The 18,223-nt window shown below is 43.1% G+C and overlaps 1 pseudogene; it reads right to left on the bottom strand.

Annotated features, from left to right (window-relative positions):
• Window positions 1-1,337: 1,337 nt before the first annotated feature.
• LOC147430078 (callose synthase 11 pseudogene) lies at window positions 1,338-8,609 on the bottom strand (annotated as a pseudogene).
• Window positions 8,610-18,223: the final 9,614 nt, after the last annotated feature.

The raw sequence follows: 18,223 nt of genomic DNA on the forward strand, positions 1-18,223 counted from the left end.
GATGTGACGTGCTTTGTGTCATGCACACACACACACAGGGTGAGGGGTAAAAGCATTGTTTTGCAATTGCATCTCTTTGAGGTGCAGTCAGTGGGGGTAACTCAAAAGAGATATCCCCCTTATGTGAGGGGGTCCCCTAAGAGAGAAAACTTTCATCTTTCACCATACGTGTCATCTCACCCTCCTCTCTATATGGCACACTACCAATATTGAGTGGATCAAAGGTGGGGGTACACTTGACGAGAGTGGATGAAATCGGGCTCTGGATCTGAAGACCTGAAGACCCTAAACCCTAGTTCTGAATTTTCTAAATTTCCTGAATTTACAACATGCGCATCTTAACCGATTTCACCGGCAGTTGCAAAGATGCACCCCCACCCTTGATCCCTTGAATATTCTGGCGTGTCAAATAGAGACATGGCCTCATATCATAAGTGACACAAGTTTTGAACTCAGAACGTATGTAAAGAGGCAATGATCGAGGAGAGAGCACCAAGCGACCCTCTACACTATTTGATACGGGGTCTTAATGACCCCAAAGCGGTGGGATCAACGGCCAGAGCTGAAGCGTGTGGATCTCGAGGCGAAGGAAGGGCACATAAAAAAGTCAATAACGATGGCAACAAAAGGTTTGAACCCAGGCGGGGTTGGAGGCCGATGAGCTAAGCACGCAAGCGCATGAGGCTTGTTTACCCCCCCCCCCCCCCCCCCCCCCCCCCCCCCCCCCTTATGTCCTTGTTTACTTTTCATGTCCGTGTTTATTTTTCTTCTCCTTGTTATGTCTGCGTGCGCCACTGGTTTTGTCCACAGTTCTCCGCTGTTGATCCCACTGCCTTGCCTTCATTTAATATACGTGTTAGAAAGTGCTGAGGCCAAGCTACTTTGCCTCGATGGAGAGGCCTGGGGACTAAGTGACACCCGTTGCCTCCATGGAGAGGCCTGAGGACTAAGTGACACGGGCGTTCATGGGGTGGGATCTACGGATGAAGGAGATACATAGATCGTGGCAAAGTAATCCTAGGTACCCGAGATTACAAAAAGTAATCTCGGTACTTTGTACGGAGATTACTTCGCACCCAAGCTTCGAATCCTTGTTCTCACCTTTGCGACTCCCAAGTCCTATCCACAAGCACCCGCACGTTTTTTGTGATGGTATGGGACCGAGATTACTCTTATACCAAATGTGACTGGCGGCGCCGACAAGATCTACGGTGCTTGATGGTCTCACCGTAGATCCCATGCCCCCATGCCCGTGTCATTTAGGGTGGGTTCAGACTAAGCGGTGGAAGAAAAATAGAAAGGGGCGTCGATCCTCCATGCAAAATTTAATTGGTTGGAGTTTAAGGCACTCTTCCGCCCCAAGAAAGAGACCCCTCGGAACTGAAAACCCTAATTTGGGTGTTTTATGGCCTCCGGCGCCAGCACTGCAGCCTCCAGCTCTTCCTGAGACCAGAGTTGGAAAAGCAATGCCTTGAAATTCTTAGTGCAGAGAAGTTGCTGTTACAGCTTGATGAGCTCCAGTGTAGTTCACCAGCGGCGGTCTTAGTTTCCGATAGTATCCGTTTGCTACCTTCTGGTTTTCTCTTCCTCTGTGTGTGTGTGTGTGTGTGTGTGTGTGTGTGAGAGAGAGAGAGAGAGAGAGAGAGAGAGAGAGAGAGAGAACTCTTATTCGATTTCACCAACATAGCTAACACCGGATTGTCGTATGGCATGAGAAAACATGGCACATAAGACTTGAATTTTGGACGCTGTGGGGCACGTTAAAAGACACAATATGCAGAAAAAGGAGAACGGTTGTAGCTAAATAAACATCAATTTCTAAAATGCCTTGTCAGCATCATTTGGCAGAGACGTCAACACAGTTTTTGCAATCTCCTGCATCAACAAAACCGGGAGCTGATGAGACATCACTATGTGGTGCCATTGTTGGTCTCAGGATATATGTGGATACTTTGCTAGACTGCTTTTTTGTGGTTGGAGCTGGATGCAGAACATAACAAGATTGTCATATACTGAGGTACATGAGGCACATCAGTGCATGGAGCACCATAGTCAGAGAAACAATTCATGGTAGTGTTTCTATAGAGGCTTAATAAAGGTGTAGCCTTAATCAAAAGCATAATGAAATTGTTCTATTTGGGTTTTGGGTGCCTATCATGCAATGCCTTGCAAGCATGAGCAGAAACATCTGGCGAATTGACTACATTACCAGGCACCTTTCCTTAGTAATGCATTACAGATCTGGTATTGGTAGCAGAATTGACCTGTTTAATTCTGTTACAAACTTTGAACCTGTCAAGTTCGTAACTTTGATTTACAGGTATGAGCTTTACAAGTTTACTGCCACTTGCACTAAGTGATGATGAGAGTGTATCAGAGTACCTTAGTAAGAGCCTCGATATGTGGCCTTTTTCCCAGAAAGGAGCTTGGAAATTTGAAGGCCACGGCTGAAGGCCTGATTGAAGAGGATGCGGGTTTGCATGTTTTGAAAGCCAGGTAGCCAAGATAGGACAGCAACAGGAGCAAGCACAATGAGCCCAATAATCAACTCATACAGGCGGGCTACCTCTACGACCACCTCCCACACAGGAGTTCCTTCCAAAATGAACTTAAATGCAGCTGCCATGCAGAGTAGTCCCCACCCTGTAGGTAAAAACCCCAACATGCTAACAAACAAATCCGCGAATTGGAACTCTGTTAGTTCTACTAGTAGCACTATGACAATAATCACAAACAGTATGACAAAGCATTGTATCCCCCTGTAATATATATGCTTTGTTGCTGCATACTTGTCCTTTGCCCTCGCCACAACAATGTACACCATGATGGCCACCACCACACACGTCCATGACACCAAATACACCAGTATGCTTTTGTTGTGGGCCGCAATCTTGAGCCTGTACACCATTCCATACTGTATCAAAAAGAACCTAACACTCATCAGAATCTCAGTAATTCTCCCCCAAAATCCTGTGTCGTTCAAGTGGTCCTGCTGCTCATTCCACCAAACTTCCCAGCTTTCCTCTGCCCTTGTTGAAACCCCTTGTCTCCGCCATAGCCACTCTTGGAAGTGCTCGTAGTCATACACTGTTTGCAACCAATCGAACCCTGATGGATTGAATAGAAATGGTGCCAGTAGCCATGCAAGTGCCAGGAACCAGTATGACACTGTCATCAGCGTGTATACTTTGTTGTTTTGAGCAATTTCGCTGTATTTTGCATAGATAAGGAGGAGGAGGATTAACTCCACCGCTTTGATAAAATGGCTCCGGGAATGGTAGCAGTAAATGGTGACAAATGCCTCCCTTCGTACTACGAAGCTGCGCCCACTGGCTCTGTATGTGGCACCTCCATGGAGAAGGGTTCTGCCGAAGTAGTATGCTTTTGTTCCCAAAGAGAAGGTTATAAAAACAGAGCAGAGCTGCAACTGCATGATAAGGAAATGCCAAATAGCGGCTGTGAAACCCCATTCCAGCGAGTTCTCCACAATCATTGGCAAAGAGCTGAATACACCTATTTGCACAACCAATTGCTCATCAAGGGCTGCCAAAAGGGCAGCATTGTTGAATGACCTATTGACAATGGGTGATTCTATCCCACTGAGGCCCAGGTAAACTCGACCCCACAGGAAGGCATATGCAGCCAAGACAACTAGCAAGCTATTGAAGTAGAAACCCACTGTTGTATAATAGAAAGAGAACATGCGGAAGAAATCTAGGCGGTGGCCCAGGCGATACACATCTCTACTCAGCATTTGCTCGCCATTCCCACCTGAGATCTTGGCCTCAAATCTGGTTATCTGAGTCAAACCCACATCACGTCCTTTCCCGACCTGAATGTATTCATTATGAGTCACATGCCCTCCTCTAAGAGTGCAGTTAAAACCTGCATATATATCCTCACTGATGTTAATTGCTTTGGAGGCTTTACTGACCCCTCCCCTTGTCAAGAACCACAGCCTGTCAAACATGTCTGGGTGCCCATAATGCATCCGGATTCTGAGAAGTTTTGCGAGCACTCGCTGACTTAGTGTGACAAAGCTGGTTTCTTGCGCAGACATGAAGGATGCCAGAGAAGAGACAGAGCCTGTGAAGACATTTTCTCTGATGCCGAGGATACGGGGCTTCTTACGTTCATCCTTTGTTTGATTGAACTCTTGAAGCAAGTTGCGAACCTTGAGAGCCTCTTCAAAGGAGTTGTCTTGATTCATGTCTATGGTTTGCAGTGCCTCCCCTCTGGTGAAGATGATTGCTTGGTTTTGGTTTTCTGGCTTCCCTTCTCCCAAGATGAAAGGGCCTGGCAGCTTTATCTCATAAATGCTCACTACTTTGTTACTACCGCGATCATATTTGGCTAGAACAGAGTGGTAGGTCTTCCTTTCCCCAGTTCCTCTCTCTGCTACATAAGCGATTCTCAATGTTGGGTATTCTCGCAGGAGGTTGTCTATCTCCACAGCTCGGTGATCTGATTTGCTAAATCCATCATATGCCTGGCATGCTATGACATAGGTAAATTTCAAACGAGCAACAGCTTTTTCTTGAATTGAGATTTGTTGCTCATCAAAACCTCCTGCAGGTTTTTCTTGAATTGAGATTTGTTGCTCATCAAAACCTCCTGCAGGTTTTTCTTGAATTGAGATTTGTTGCTCATCAAAACCTCCTGCAGATGTCGAGGTTTCTAGTCTTCGAGAGTCTCCTAGGTGTGCTAGCAACTCCAAGGCATGCTGGTAATACATCATGCCGCGAACAGTGCGGGCCAAAGTTTGACCTCTGTAAGAAGCCCATTTCCTATCTATTAGTACATTTTCCTTTGTGTCTTCTAGGGTCGGGGCTTTGGTTTTCTCCAGTTGATTCGATTTCCTATCTATTAGTACATTTTCCTTTGTGTCTTCTGGGGTCCGGTCTTTGGTTTTTCGCTGCACTCTCTCCAGTCGATTTGTCCATTCATCGGGAAAGATCTGTTGGAGGTAGAAAATGATATTAATCTCATCTTCATTCTTTTTACACAGCTGCTCTTCAGTGTACAAGACGTCTTCATCATTGTAAGGAGTGAGGACGCTGAAAGCCATCATCTTCTTCACTGAAGAGGAACGGGGCATGTTCATGAAGAGGGAATTACTGAAAAATGCAAGGCGGCGACTGGCTTCAGTGTTTTTTGGCACCTTGACAATGGTCTCTTTTGTTTTTAAGAGGTAGGTAAGCCTATGTAGCTGGGTGAGGATGTCTTGGTTCTTTAAATCGGGCACCTGAATTGCTTCTAGCAGTTGATCCTCTCTAGTCTCAGAATCTTGGGTAGTGGGGTTGTGCGTAGGTCGTGTTGTATTTTGTCCACTCTGATTGCCTCCGTTACTGTGTGACTGTTCCTTTGGAAGGTCTCTTACGAGTCCATCAATGAGGTTGAGAAGGGCCTTCGTTATCCTGCTTTTGTGAGCATCTTTTTGCGCATCCTTTTGCAAAAGTATCGCTAACAGTACTTGTACATGGAGGATCACATCTTCTATCTTATCTGCCTTATATTTCTCAAGGAATTTGTAGTCGTGACAGCTGGTTTCTAAATTTTTAATGATTTTCTTCAGAGTTTTTCTCTCTTCCGGCTCGGCTTCTTTCACCCAAATGCCCTCTTCAAGTAAGTGTTTGAGGCTGTAGAATGCTTCCTGAATAGCAGTTTTCTTGTACTGGCTTGAGCTAATCTTATTCCACAGCTTCCTTGTATCGCCATCTCTACAGTTTTTGGCTTGACGGAGTGCATTTACAATCTCGCTTGACAAGAGCACACAAGGCCAATGGTGCTCCACCTTGTGCTGAGTGTCCCGGGATGGTGCCCATATCTTTAGCCATTCCACTTCCTCATTGTCGATTAAGTCTTCCTCTCGGAAGCACTTGATTATGGAGTTCCACAATTGTGCAAATTTTGGTGCTTGTTGTGGCTGCAGTTGGCCAAATTGACTACCCAAGCCAGATCTAATGACACACCTTTTTATCACGTTTCTGATCTCTGTCAAATGGTGATTCTCTTCCAGCAAATTGAATGCAACTGCACTCGCAAACAAGGGGAAGCGTAGCTGAAACTGACGCAGATTTCGGACCTCTCCTATGTGAGAGAAGAGCCCGATCGCGACACCAACAATGGCCGAGTAGATGGAGAACCAGATTTGTGTATCCATAAAATAGATTAAGATCACTGGTGCCCACAAACATGCCACTACAAACCTGTTGTGGTTGCGAAAGAATTCAAACCATGCAAATTGTACATGAGAAAGTCTGAAGAGCTCCCTTGTTGGCTCTACCATGGGCAGAATTTGAAGGAAATAGCTGAAGAGAATTTTTGTGATGAAAATCAAAAGCCAGAAGAGGGTATAAGAAAGGCTGTAAATGAGGCTTTGGTGCATGCCACAACCAACGTAGGTGCGGGTGTGAAACCACCATGCAAGGACATGAAGGACCTTTGAATTTGATCTCTCTGTGATGTTGGCAAACCAAGGCATGAGCAGAAGTAGCAATGCGAGAATGTCGGGAAGCAAGAAAAGGCCAACACTCCATGAAAATTGTAGTAGCAATAAGTTTACTTCTGCGGACCATCCTTTATCATTGACACGTTGTTCATGGACCCAAGCTAGCATGAGGCAGAAGACGGTGATCCATGCAAAGGATACTAAAAGCTTGAGGACCATACGGAGGGCAAGTAGCTTATGGTTTCTAGAGATCAAGGTGAATTGCATGACAATGGTAAGAAGAGCTTTCACTGCTCGGAGGGCTGCCCAAGTGACAAATATGTAGAGGAGCCTGAACTGAATGTCACGGTCAGTGACTGAAATCCATGGTTTGCGATTTCCATCACTGAAGGCAAGAGTGAGTAAGACTTGCAAAGTGAGAAACTGAGCAATCCAAAGGCGATGAAAGCTGTGAAATATATTCCAGAATGACCTCTGCTCAACAAAGCCCGCTTTGAAGCCAATCTTCTTGCTTGCGCGAACCAAATTCCACTTTCTCTTCTCTCTTTCTCCATCCCTTCTGCTGTCAGTCCTCTCCATAGTTGCCTCTTTTTGGTAAGTATGGCACTGGTTGGTATGCTTCGATGACGTTTGTGATGGGCTGTTTAGATGGCTAGACTCTCCTGACGGACTGAGTTGATCCCTGGAATGTTGGGCCGTCGACATAATTTTGCTGTAATCTTTGTGATCTTCGGGTACGTTTTTGAGGTAGTCGCTTTCGGGCACAAATGACCTCTGCTCAACAAAGCCCGCTTTGAAGCCAATCTTCTTGCTTGCGCGAACCAAATTCCACTTTCTCTTCTCTCTTTCTCCATCCCTTCTGCTGTCAGTCCTCTTCATAGTTGCCTGTTTTTGGTAAGTATGGCACTGGTTGGTAAGCTTCGATGACGTTTGCGATGGGCTGTTTAGATGGCTAGACTCCCCTGACGGACTGAGTTGATCCCTAGACTCCCCTGACGGACTGAGTCGATCCCTGGAATGTTGGGCCGTCGACATAATTTTGCTGTAATCTTTGTGATCTTCGGGTACGTTTTTGAGGTAGTCGCTTTCGGGCACAAAGGGCCAGCGTAGCTGCGTAAAGCAGTGGTCAGACCAAAAGAACTCATTCATGTCGTCATAGTTCCGCCATGAAGAGTGAGCAGCAGTGCCATTTTTAGAGCCATGTGCCTCTGCTCTCACTGCATTATAGATGGGTTGAACTACGGTCATCAAGAAATTTCCTGGTTTGCCAAGCAAAAAATGCGACTCGCCCTCGGCCGAGGGGTAAATTCTGAGGCTGGTGTGTGGTGGCAGTACCACTTCATTGAGCTCATAGGCCACATTGTGAAAAATGAAGCAGAGGCACTCTGGCATGAAGCGAAGGTTAGCTGCCTCTCCCCAAATGAGGAGGTAAAGGCAAGGGTATGCAAGTTGGAGAAACTCTAGGGCAGGATCAATCACAGCATGATGCCTTCTACCCAAGAAAGCACACCATTTCTTGTAGTTTTCAAGCACCTTATTATACAGGAATTTGGTAGCTTCCTTGATGCGGAGATCGAGCTCGTGCTCCGAGCGCAGCATATGATTGGCCAGAAGGAGAATGACGTGCTCGCGCTGGTTGCGCACATTGTCTTCCTGAAATTTGAAGAGGGTTTCTAGGCAATCAAAAAGATCTGCATTCACGCTGATCTGTGTCTGGTAAGTTGATGGGAGTTTTGCATGTAGTGCAGAGCCCGCTGATCTCAATGTGTTGATTGCCTTCTGAACTTCGGAGTAGGTGCTCAGAACTTGCGCTATCTTAAGCTCTCCTTGATCAGCTTTCGCAGACTGTGACTCATCAGGCTCGGTTAAGGGGAGGATGTTGTCGATGTATTTCTTTCGGCTGGCAGCCATTGCTGCATGCGACCTTTCTCAATGCAAGGGCTCAATTGAGAGCAGGGGCCACCTCTGTTTGTGTGTGTGTGTGTGTGTGTGAGAGAGAGAGAGAGAGACAGAGGTCCAGCAAGGAGGGAGGTCCGCTTGCTGGGACTACTTCGGCAGTTGGCTTGCAGCTTGTGAGTAGTTCGTATTTTCACTTTCCTTCATTTGCAAGCGTGGTATTTTTAGCCTTGCACGTCCTTGCAAGGCACCTTGTATACTTTTGTAACTTAGGCCCTTACCTTTACTATTTTTAAAATTCTATATGCTCGTTGGTTTTCTTTTCGATTTTAATTATCAAGGAGAGGCCATGCACACCGATGTTCGGCATTCATCGGAATAGTCTCGACAATTCTTGAACTTTCAAATTTTTAGGAAATTGTTCAAGCATCTTACACTATTCCATCTTTGTATTCGTCCCCCCGCCCCCCCCCCCCCCCCCCCACCCCACGTTTTGATGAAGCTATCGATGGTGCACATGATGTGAAGAGTCCCTACATAATCTCTTTTGGCCTTTTGAGGCCTTAATGTCGAGTTTCCGTGGGAGTATCTTTCTTGTCCCTTACCCAAAGGATAGGTGGCATGTCATATGGATATGCCATCTATTCATCCTAAACGCTTACAAAAAAAATTAGAACATAAATGTGAGGATATTTCATCAGCCATTTGAATTTTTTTGGGAAAAAACATGTTTTTACTAGTTTGAAAACGTGTTTTAGGGCCCTTAGGTTGCGGTTGTATCCCGGTGTTCATTTGTTAAATCCAATGCATGAAAACATGGGAGCATTATCTGTGTTCTCTCCATAACCTTTCTGTCACCCAAGTGTGGTAGATTGGTTATGCCATTTCCCTCTTGAATAACAGGTCTTGAGTTCAACTCTCCTCGTCGGATAGATCTTTAAGGTCTCTTGGGATAGTTTCCTATGACATTAAAACAATCTTCTTCTTCTACCCTCTCATCTTGCATCTAAATCGTTGTTGCAACCCACTTCCCGGGCTTGTTCTTTGTCGTGCAAGTGTGAATGTAGGGGTTTCTTTGAGTAGTATTTTAGTAACAACCATATGTAGCTTCTTACTTGGTCCATCTTCAGATTTTATCAAATCTGAACGTCATCAAACTTGGGAGTGCAACTTCTATTGCACTTGTCAAGTTTGGAGATGCTTGAAAATGTATTTTAAGTGCTCACATCTCGACATTATTCATGGCGTCTTCTTGTGTGTCTTTATGTTGCATGGCATGATATCCAATGATAGTGATACTTAACAACCACAATTGCAAGTTTTGACGGAATTTTTCGCACATCAACTCGGAGATCATGAAGTTGTAAGGGGGGCATAGGGTGAAGTGTTTCAGTTGCTGTGAAGATACCGTTGGGAAGGATCCTTGGCAAAAGAAGGTTTAACTTCAATTTCACAACATTGTAACGTGGCTTTGTGGTTGACATAGATTTCATATGAAACCTTATGTTTGAAAGCACCAAATAATACAAGTCACCTATGGTGCTTTGACATTCCATGTACATTCTCATTATTAAGAGTGATGGTTATATGCAAGAATACAAGAATCATCAAAAAATCAATCATATAGGTCTACTGGCATAGCAAAGCTCTCTCTCTCTCTCTCTCTCTCTCTCTCTCTCTCTCTCTTTTCACGAAAGGCAGTTTTGGGAATCGAAGTACCAAGCACTCTCGTGCGGAACTCAGAAGTGGAGGAATTGAGGATTATTCTCTTCACAAGAAGATTTAGAAATTTTCTCATGGAGTCTTTCTTAGTGTTTTTCATACAATGCATAACAGCATGAGCTTCTGCTCGAGAGGCTCCGCATACCTAGCTAGGTATGCAACGCCTCCCTCACAGAAGCTCATGATGTTGAGGTAAGTCACAATGTGGGAAATATTGTGAGAATTTGTCCAAAACTTCTTGTGCTTAGTGTGCTCTCTCCAGAAGCTGTTCTTTTAGGCCAAGTATAGCTTTGTGATCTTGCTTCTAATGATTGATAGTGAATCAACCCTGGTCACTTTTTGATGCATGTCTAGTAAACTACAAAGCTGCTTCTCATATGAGGCCTCACAAAGTAGAGAATTAGCACCTTTGTAGCTACATGAGGGTGAAGCATTGTCGTCTAACACCCTTACTCAATGTTTACCTTGAGCATGAATGACTATCTTGGTTGAATGCAAGTTAATTAATATGCTTCTCCAAGACCTTGCATCCAATTGCTATCTGTTAGAATTTCGTGACTCCAACGAGAATAAGCACATGCACAAAGTGACACAATACCTCAACATGCTTTGAATAAACTGAAAGGCACAAACATCCATATGCAACTTTGGCTGTCATGGATTAATAATGTAGGCTTCCCCTGGAGTGTTTCCATGTCTTTCAAAAAGTCTATGAAGCTAACATGAGGGGAAAAAGTGCAATGAGTGCTTATCTTTCATTAAAAAGTTAAATCTAGACCTAAACAAATAGCAATAAGTTGTCACTTGTTACCTTCTAGTTATATCTCTAGCCCAGTTTAAGTCACAAAAGCCAACAAATGTCCCTTGCCCCTTTCGTATGGTCCAAAGTATCTCAAGACATGTTCACCTTCCTTCTAGTAGCTTTTCTCAGGTTTGTTATAATCTATAACATTATAATTGTTATGGTAAGTAATACACAAACTTCAATGCTCTTGTAAGCCTTTTGTACACTTTACTATCAAACAAGATAGATGTACACTCTAGTTAGACCTTCAAATCCATTCTAACCTAGAGCATTTTGTATGTCAAGCATGTGGGATGATGTGTTCTCAATCACTGTCATTGGCACATTGTTCACTAGACCCAATGAGGGAGATTTTAAGGCTGGTTTGGATGCTTTTTTTAAATGTCATATTTAGGGCTTTAGCATCATTATTTGAGCATAAGCTTAAGTAATGTGATGGTGATATTGCTTTATGTTAGTGAAAGTACGTTGAGACATCACCGCATAGATTTGGCCTAGAGGATTGCAAGCCTATTGCCACTTTTATGGAGATACATTCAAACCTTAGTCTTCCTCCAAGTGATGAAACCATGCCAAAGGCTACCAAAGAAGACAACTTCAACAATCATCATGGTTAGCTAATTTGCAAAATTTCAAGAATATTATGGATTGTACTCAAGTGATTAAGGATAGTGCTATGTTGTTGGATGCCAACTTTACAAAATTAAATAAGGCGGTGGAGGAGTTATAGCACAGTTAATAGCCAATTTCTCTATGGCTTCTACACAAGATGGTAGATGCTCAAAAGAGGTCTTTTCAAATTCATATTGTGCATAGTGTGCTGGTACTATAGACTTTGAGAATACTTGTGTTTGATGAGGGATCTTAAACCTCCTTCTCTCCAAGGAGAAGCACGATAGAGATACGCTTATCACAGCTCCAATTACATGCTTGTCGTCCTAATAGAATATAATGTGGCACCGAAAGGCAAGGCCAAAGAGCCTTTGGTACCCAAGTTTCCTAGCTTGGATGTTGATCGAATCACATCAAGAGCCAAAGACGTGGGCACAGTTCGAGACTAGGTTTTGAAAGGACCTATATGGAGTAATGAAGATGACAAAAATTGAAAGACTTAGAAAAATTGTCTCATGCATAGTTCTTATTTTCACCAGTTATATCTCCAAGTACAAGAATGTTATTTTTAAACTTGATAAATCATATAAGCTTCTAAAAGTTCAAGATCTTCAAGGTTTACATTCAAATATTAAGTCCATACTTACTCATTTGAATCTCAAGATGCTAGAGGACGCTATTTCAAAAGCTTTGATTTATGATACTGATGAGAAGAATTTGCAAATAAACCAATCTTTTTTTTTTTAATTACTTTTCCAATTTTGATTCTTGTAATCAATGAGAGTGATCTATCCATAACATAGCATCTACCAAGAAGGCCAAGGAGCCTAGAGGTTCTCTCTTTGCTTTGCAAATTTTAAACGAGCAAAGAAAGGAACTTTGTGCTTTCATTGTTTGTCAAACAAGCATACGAATCATGATTATTCTTTGCTCAAGACCTAGGAAAAAGATAAGGCCCAAGATCAAGGATAAAGGCAATGAGAAAGTTGTGCATACCATCAAGCTCTTGTAGCTAGAAAATTTTGTAACATTCTCTTGGGTGGAAGTCTTTCGTTGTGAGGAGATTCACGAGTGCTTATTGATAGCTTCAATGTGGGAGAACAAGGTGGGTACACATGATCTTGTCAAGATGCTTGGCTTTATCGATGGAAACAAGTTCAAAATTATTATTGATGATGGAGCCTTTCACAATTTCTCAATTTTGGATCAGTGAAACATTTTGAAGCCACCTCAGACCAAGAGCACTCACAATTATATAGTGTGTCTTATGCAAGATGGTTTTAAGGACATTTAGGACACTATAATTCTCAATAATCCTCTTGCAGATTAATATTAAAAAAATGAATTTAGACCTCCAAGCTATGAATTTTCCTAAATATAGTCATGGAAAATGAGTGGCTTTATTGCCTTGTCCATCTCTCAAAATTCTCACTTTGATGTCAATGGCACTCATTTGTTGTCACTAGGAAGAAAGGATGTACCTATGTCTCCACTTTTATGTTCATCCAAGCTATAGTTGTTACAAACCAAGTTTAGGCATTATGACTTTCTAGCCATCTCTTTTGGCTTGACTAATGCACCAGTCACATTCATGACACTTATGGACAACGTCTTACATTTATATTTGGGAAATTTTTTCATTGTTTTTGTCAATGAGATCCCCATTTAGCTCAACAATAAAACTTAGAATATCTCAATAAATATTTTTTGTTGATGCACCAATAATTATTATACTTTTTTTACATGATTCTCGAATCGTACAAAGCACATTAAGGTGCATAATCACTATGTCAGGGAGAGACTTTCTGTCATTAAATATCTAATATCTAACCAACCCAAATGATTTTCTCATATTAAACTGATCATTTAATGTGGGATAATAAACGTTAACAAGGGTTAGAATATAGACATGTGCTTACGGATCTATCTAACCACGGGGCCAATGGTAAAGGGGCCCAAATGAGAGATGGTCTGTCAAAGAGAAAGGTTAACTAATGGAGCTTAAAAGACCTTAGGGTTAGCTTCATTAAAGACCTCCAACGATTAGTGTTAAAAGTCCTTTGACCTTAAGCAAGCTAGGGCTGAGCTTGAGGTGGGAACCCGACCTAAACTTGTCTTTGACCTCAGGCAAGCTAGGGCTGTGCTTGAGGTGGGAACCCGACCTAAACTTGCCTTTGACCTTAGGCAAGCTAGGGCTGAGCTTGAGGTGGGAACTCCACCTAAGGTGCTTGTCATGCTTGATGACTAAGGTACTTGAGGTACTTGTCATACTTAATGAGGAAGTTGCTTGAGAAGCTTCCTATGCATGGGGGGTAAGATGCTTGAGTCAAAAAAAGACCCTACACACTTAATGAGGAAGTTTCTTGAGAAGCTTCCTATGTATGGGGGGTAAGATGCTTGAGTCAAAAAGAGACCCTACACACTTAATGAGGAAGTTTCTTGAGAAGCTTCCTATGCATAAAAGTCCCAAAGTTAGGGGAATCTTTGACCTAACCTTCCACTCACCCAAGGGACACCCCTTTTCTAAAAGGGCACATGGGACACATGTCATACTCTCACTAAGCTTAACCCCATGGGGTGCTTGAATGCTATTGGTTGGGCTAAGGAGGGGTCCAATGAGCTTCTACTTCCATCCAACAAATATCTAGATATTTTCAAGCTCTCTCTCTCTCTCTCTCTAAGGGTTAAGGAGGACACTTGTCAAAAGACTACCCATGTACTTGACTACATGTTGCATGTGATTGGCTAGGGGGAGAGGGGTCCAATGAGATGGAAGCATGTGGAAAAGCTACCACTCGCCCAAAGCGGGGGGGGGGGATATACTCCACACACACACACACACTCATTTGGAAGGGCATTCTCACTTGGTGAAAGTTGAGGAATACCACCTCCTTCTCCAAGCTTGTGAGAAGTGAGAGCCTACATCAACACTCTTGGCTATGGAATGCAAATCCAATCAAGAGCCATGCTTCAATGCTTAAGCTAGCCATCTTCTCCATCTCCATTACTATGTTATTATGTATGCTAGCAAGAAGAGTAATGATAATTGAGGAACTATTTCTTTCTCCTACGGAATGTTTCTTTTTCCTCTTCCCTATCCTCATTCCCCGCTAGCTCTCTCCACCTTTGAAGGTGTTTGAGGCCTTGGGACTGAGGCTTGGAATAGTTAATGCTTTCTACAAGTTTATGTTATGCTTGTGATGCATGAAGCTTTCCATCTTCATTGCATCACGTAGGTAACAAGGAACACAAAGATTATATTGTACCAAGTCTCTCTTGATGGGAGAAACTATAATATAAATGCCTATTGGAGGGGGGGACTGGCTCCATATGAATCCGGTCCTCAACTATTGTCATGTTCTCTAAACTCTTTATCTTGCAAAAGTATTGTTCATGCCAAGGTAACTAAGTACCATGTTTATGTTGCTACCATCAATTAAGTTCACCTGCTATGCTCACAAAGTAATCTCTTAAAAGTTCTTCACCTAATTTCCTAATTCCGCTACTCTCAAAGTTCATAGGCAATTTCCATTACATTGGTATCAGAGCATTTGGTTTCTCTTTTCTTGCTTAAGAAGAGAGGTCCTTAAGTAGCCTATTAATGGTTGATTTTGTTAATTATATTAGGGTAAGGGGGACTTGGATCTATTATCGGTTTTGTTGAGCCCACTATGTGGAATATGGTGCACACCTCGGGAGCTTTGGACTTAATAATGGAGTCTTTTAGACTTGCCTACGGCTTCACCATTATTCAGCCCCATAAGAAGTCCGAAAGGAGCTATCCCTCGGCAACTTCGCTATGTTAGACTCACTCCATTACTCTCTATAATTAACCAATTCGAGCTGTGGGTATAGATACTTAAGTGCTTATTTTCAAAGGCTAAGAGGTGTAGCAACTAAGGTTTTGAATTACCAAAGCATACACTAAGTAAACATATAAGTTAATTAACATGGCTGACAATAACCAAGAGAGTAGAATGAACATTGACAACTTTGATTTTGCACATGAAGGTGCCAATGATGATGCCCCCCAGGTTTGTTAATTATCTTGTCACTAGGTTGCAATAAGCTATGAGCAACTCCACTTTGCAAGCCGAAGTTACCAAAGCATACACTAAGTAAACATATAAGTTAATTAACATGGCTGACAATAACCAAGAGAGTAGAATGAACATTGACAACTTTGATTTTGCACATGAAGGTGCCAATGATGATGCCCCCAGGTTTGTTAATTATCTTGTCACTAGGTTGCAATAAGCTATGGGAAACCCCACTTTGCAAACCCCTCAACAACTTCGTGCTTATGGGATTTCCTTTCCTCTCCAAGAGGTGAGAGAGCTTATGAGGCCTCTTGAAGAGACCCCCAAAAGAAGACTCTCTCCCATACGAGAGGAGGAATCCAAAGATCAAGAAAGCAATGAATCCCTAAATTCCTCCGAAGATGTGGCTCCACGAAGAAGGCGGACTAAAAGATCGCCAACTCCTCCCAAGAGGAAACGTTTAACCCATAGTCCTTCTCCTTGTCACTCCAAAAGGGAAGAGAGGAAACCAAGGAAGAAAAGGGCAAGAAAGAGGTCACCCTCTTCTCCTTCTTCTTCACCTTCCTCCTCTACCGATGAAATCTATGGCTATTCTCCTAGAGAATATAATAGGGGAGGACATCGTAAATCTTACCCTGCATGGCGAAGGTCACAAAAGCTCAAGAAGTTCAAAGAGGGAGGAAAGAGTATCTCTTTTCTCACCTATGATGGCACCTTTGGTGCTATCGACAAAGTATTGGCCTTCATAACAATTTGATGCGGCCTTTGGAGACGAGGGCTTCACGGAGTCCTCCAAGCTACGCCATGTAGCTATGGACTTCCAAAAATTGGCTCGTCAATGGTGGGCTAGCCTTCGTGGCAATGGCGAAACCCCAAAGACATGGAAAAGTCTACGATTTTCCATCATGAAGCGATTCCTTGCAAGCGATGCAAAGGACAAAGTGCTCACCAAATGGCGGAGTTTACGGATTCTCTTTCATGAGTCTATCCACAAATATGTGGACAAGTTTTGGGATTTACATCTCAAGGCTATTGTCTTTCAAAAGATAGACTTTGCTGAGCAAAAACAACAATTCTGTGTGGGATTACCTGAAGAGATGGCCGAGTATGTCAACTGTTAGAAGCTGGACACACCCCACGGCATCTAACTATTCGGACGATTATTCTTTTTTGTAATTATTCATTCATTGAGGAAAACCTGATTTTTCACCTTGTAATTATTGGGACTTACAGAAGTTTCCAGATTGTATCCCAGTTTTGATAGTTAGATTGAGTAGATGGTTGATTTTGGAACTTTAGGGTTTGAGAAATTGTAAGGTATATATACCACTTTTTGACCTTAATGAAAAAACCTTTTGTCATTTTAAAAGCAAGTTTTGAAGTCTGTGAGTGAGCGTACTGTGTACGAGAGAGAGAGAGAGAGTGTGAGCTTCATCTTGACGCTACGTGTGCTCCGGTGGTCGGAATCTAGTGCGAAGAAGTCCAGCGTGTTGCCCCCAACGAGAGCTACGCGCCGATACCTACATTGCGTGCATACGGTCCGGTTTTGCGAGCTCCTTCTACGAGCTTCATCGGGTGTTTGGGTGAGCATACGTTGTCCGATTTTGCATTGCAACATATCCACGCGTTCACATTGAGTAGAACTACACATTAGGCACTTTAGATTTCGGAAACGAAGACCTGCAGATTTCGGCCAGACATCCTACGTGTTTCTACACCAGGGGTTTTGGGTCGGGATTTTGGTTCATAGACCTTAGGAAGAGCGACCTATTGGTATTATTAGGGTCTCCTTCAAGTTCTATGGTGTTTCAAGATTGTTTGATGGGTGTTCGGCTCTAGAAAGCGTTGTAGGAAGTTTCCTCTTATGCACTCTTGAAGGCTGTGACTTAGACAATTGGTAGAGACCTCTGTAGGAATTAGTTAGGAGTCGGTCGAGTGTAGGTTGACACCTTATGATTGCTTCCACGCGCCTGTGGGTCGAGCTTCGTCCTTAGCTGACATTACATGTTAGATGAGTTCTCGCTGTGCTGACTTCCGTCGCGGCGTATCCGTCCAACATTGGCGCCGCTGTTGTGGACGAAAACCTTAGGTAGGTGACCGAGACTAATCCTTAAGGATTGGGATTTTTGGCTTGCCAAGAGTCTCGCTTTACATTTAGATAGGATCAGAGGGTGGAGGATTCTCTAGGTCTTAGAGGGAGTCTAGGAAGCGTGTGTCTGGCCTAGATCCTTCGACTTAGGTAGATGAGGTAGACTTAGGTAGTTTTAGGTGGTAGTCGAGTTCTAGAGTAGGAGTTGGAGTGGTAGAAGCGGTGAGAGGAGAGCTTGAGAGTCCGGAGAGGCCAAAAAGCAACCAAAAACACCATTATCACCATTTCACATGATAGGTAGGAGTAGAGTAAGTAGGACATCATGATTCAGGATCTAGAACATTTCATGCATGTACACTTGCTTGGTAAAGTCATTATAAGTTTGTAAAAGACGCAAAAATACGCAAAAGTGTGTTTGAAAGCCTAATTGAAGTCCAAAAGTTACTGTGAGTGTTTTTGATAGATCTACATAGCATCAGGAGCATTCCTGTCATAATTTTTTTAAATTTTAAGCCGAGAGACATCCTACGCATAGGATGTCTACAGGCTAATCTGGGAGGAATTTTGGGATTTTGAGTTGACCAGTGTGTTCAGAAGGTAGGGTTTAC

The sequence above is a fragment of the Adiantum capillus-veneris genome, chromosome 22, assembly GCF_014529385.1.
Source record: "Adiantum capillus-veneris isolate H3 chromosome 22, ASM1452938v2, whole genome shotgun sequence".
Classification (NCBI taxonomy): Eukaryota; Viridiplantae; Streptophyta; class Polypodiopsida; order Polypodiales; family Pteridaceae; genus Adiantum; species Adiantum capillus-veneris.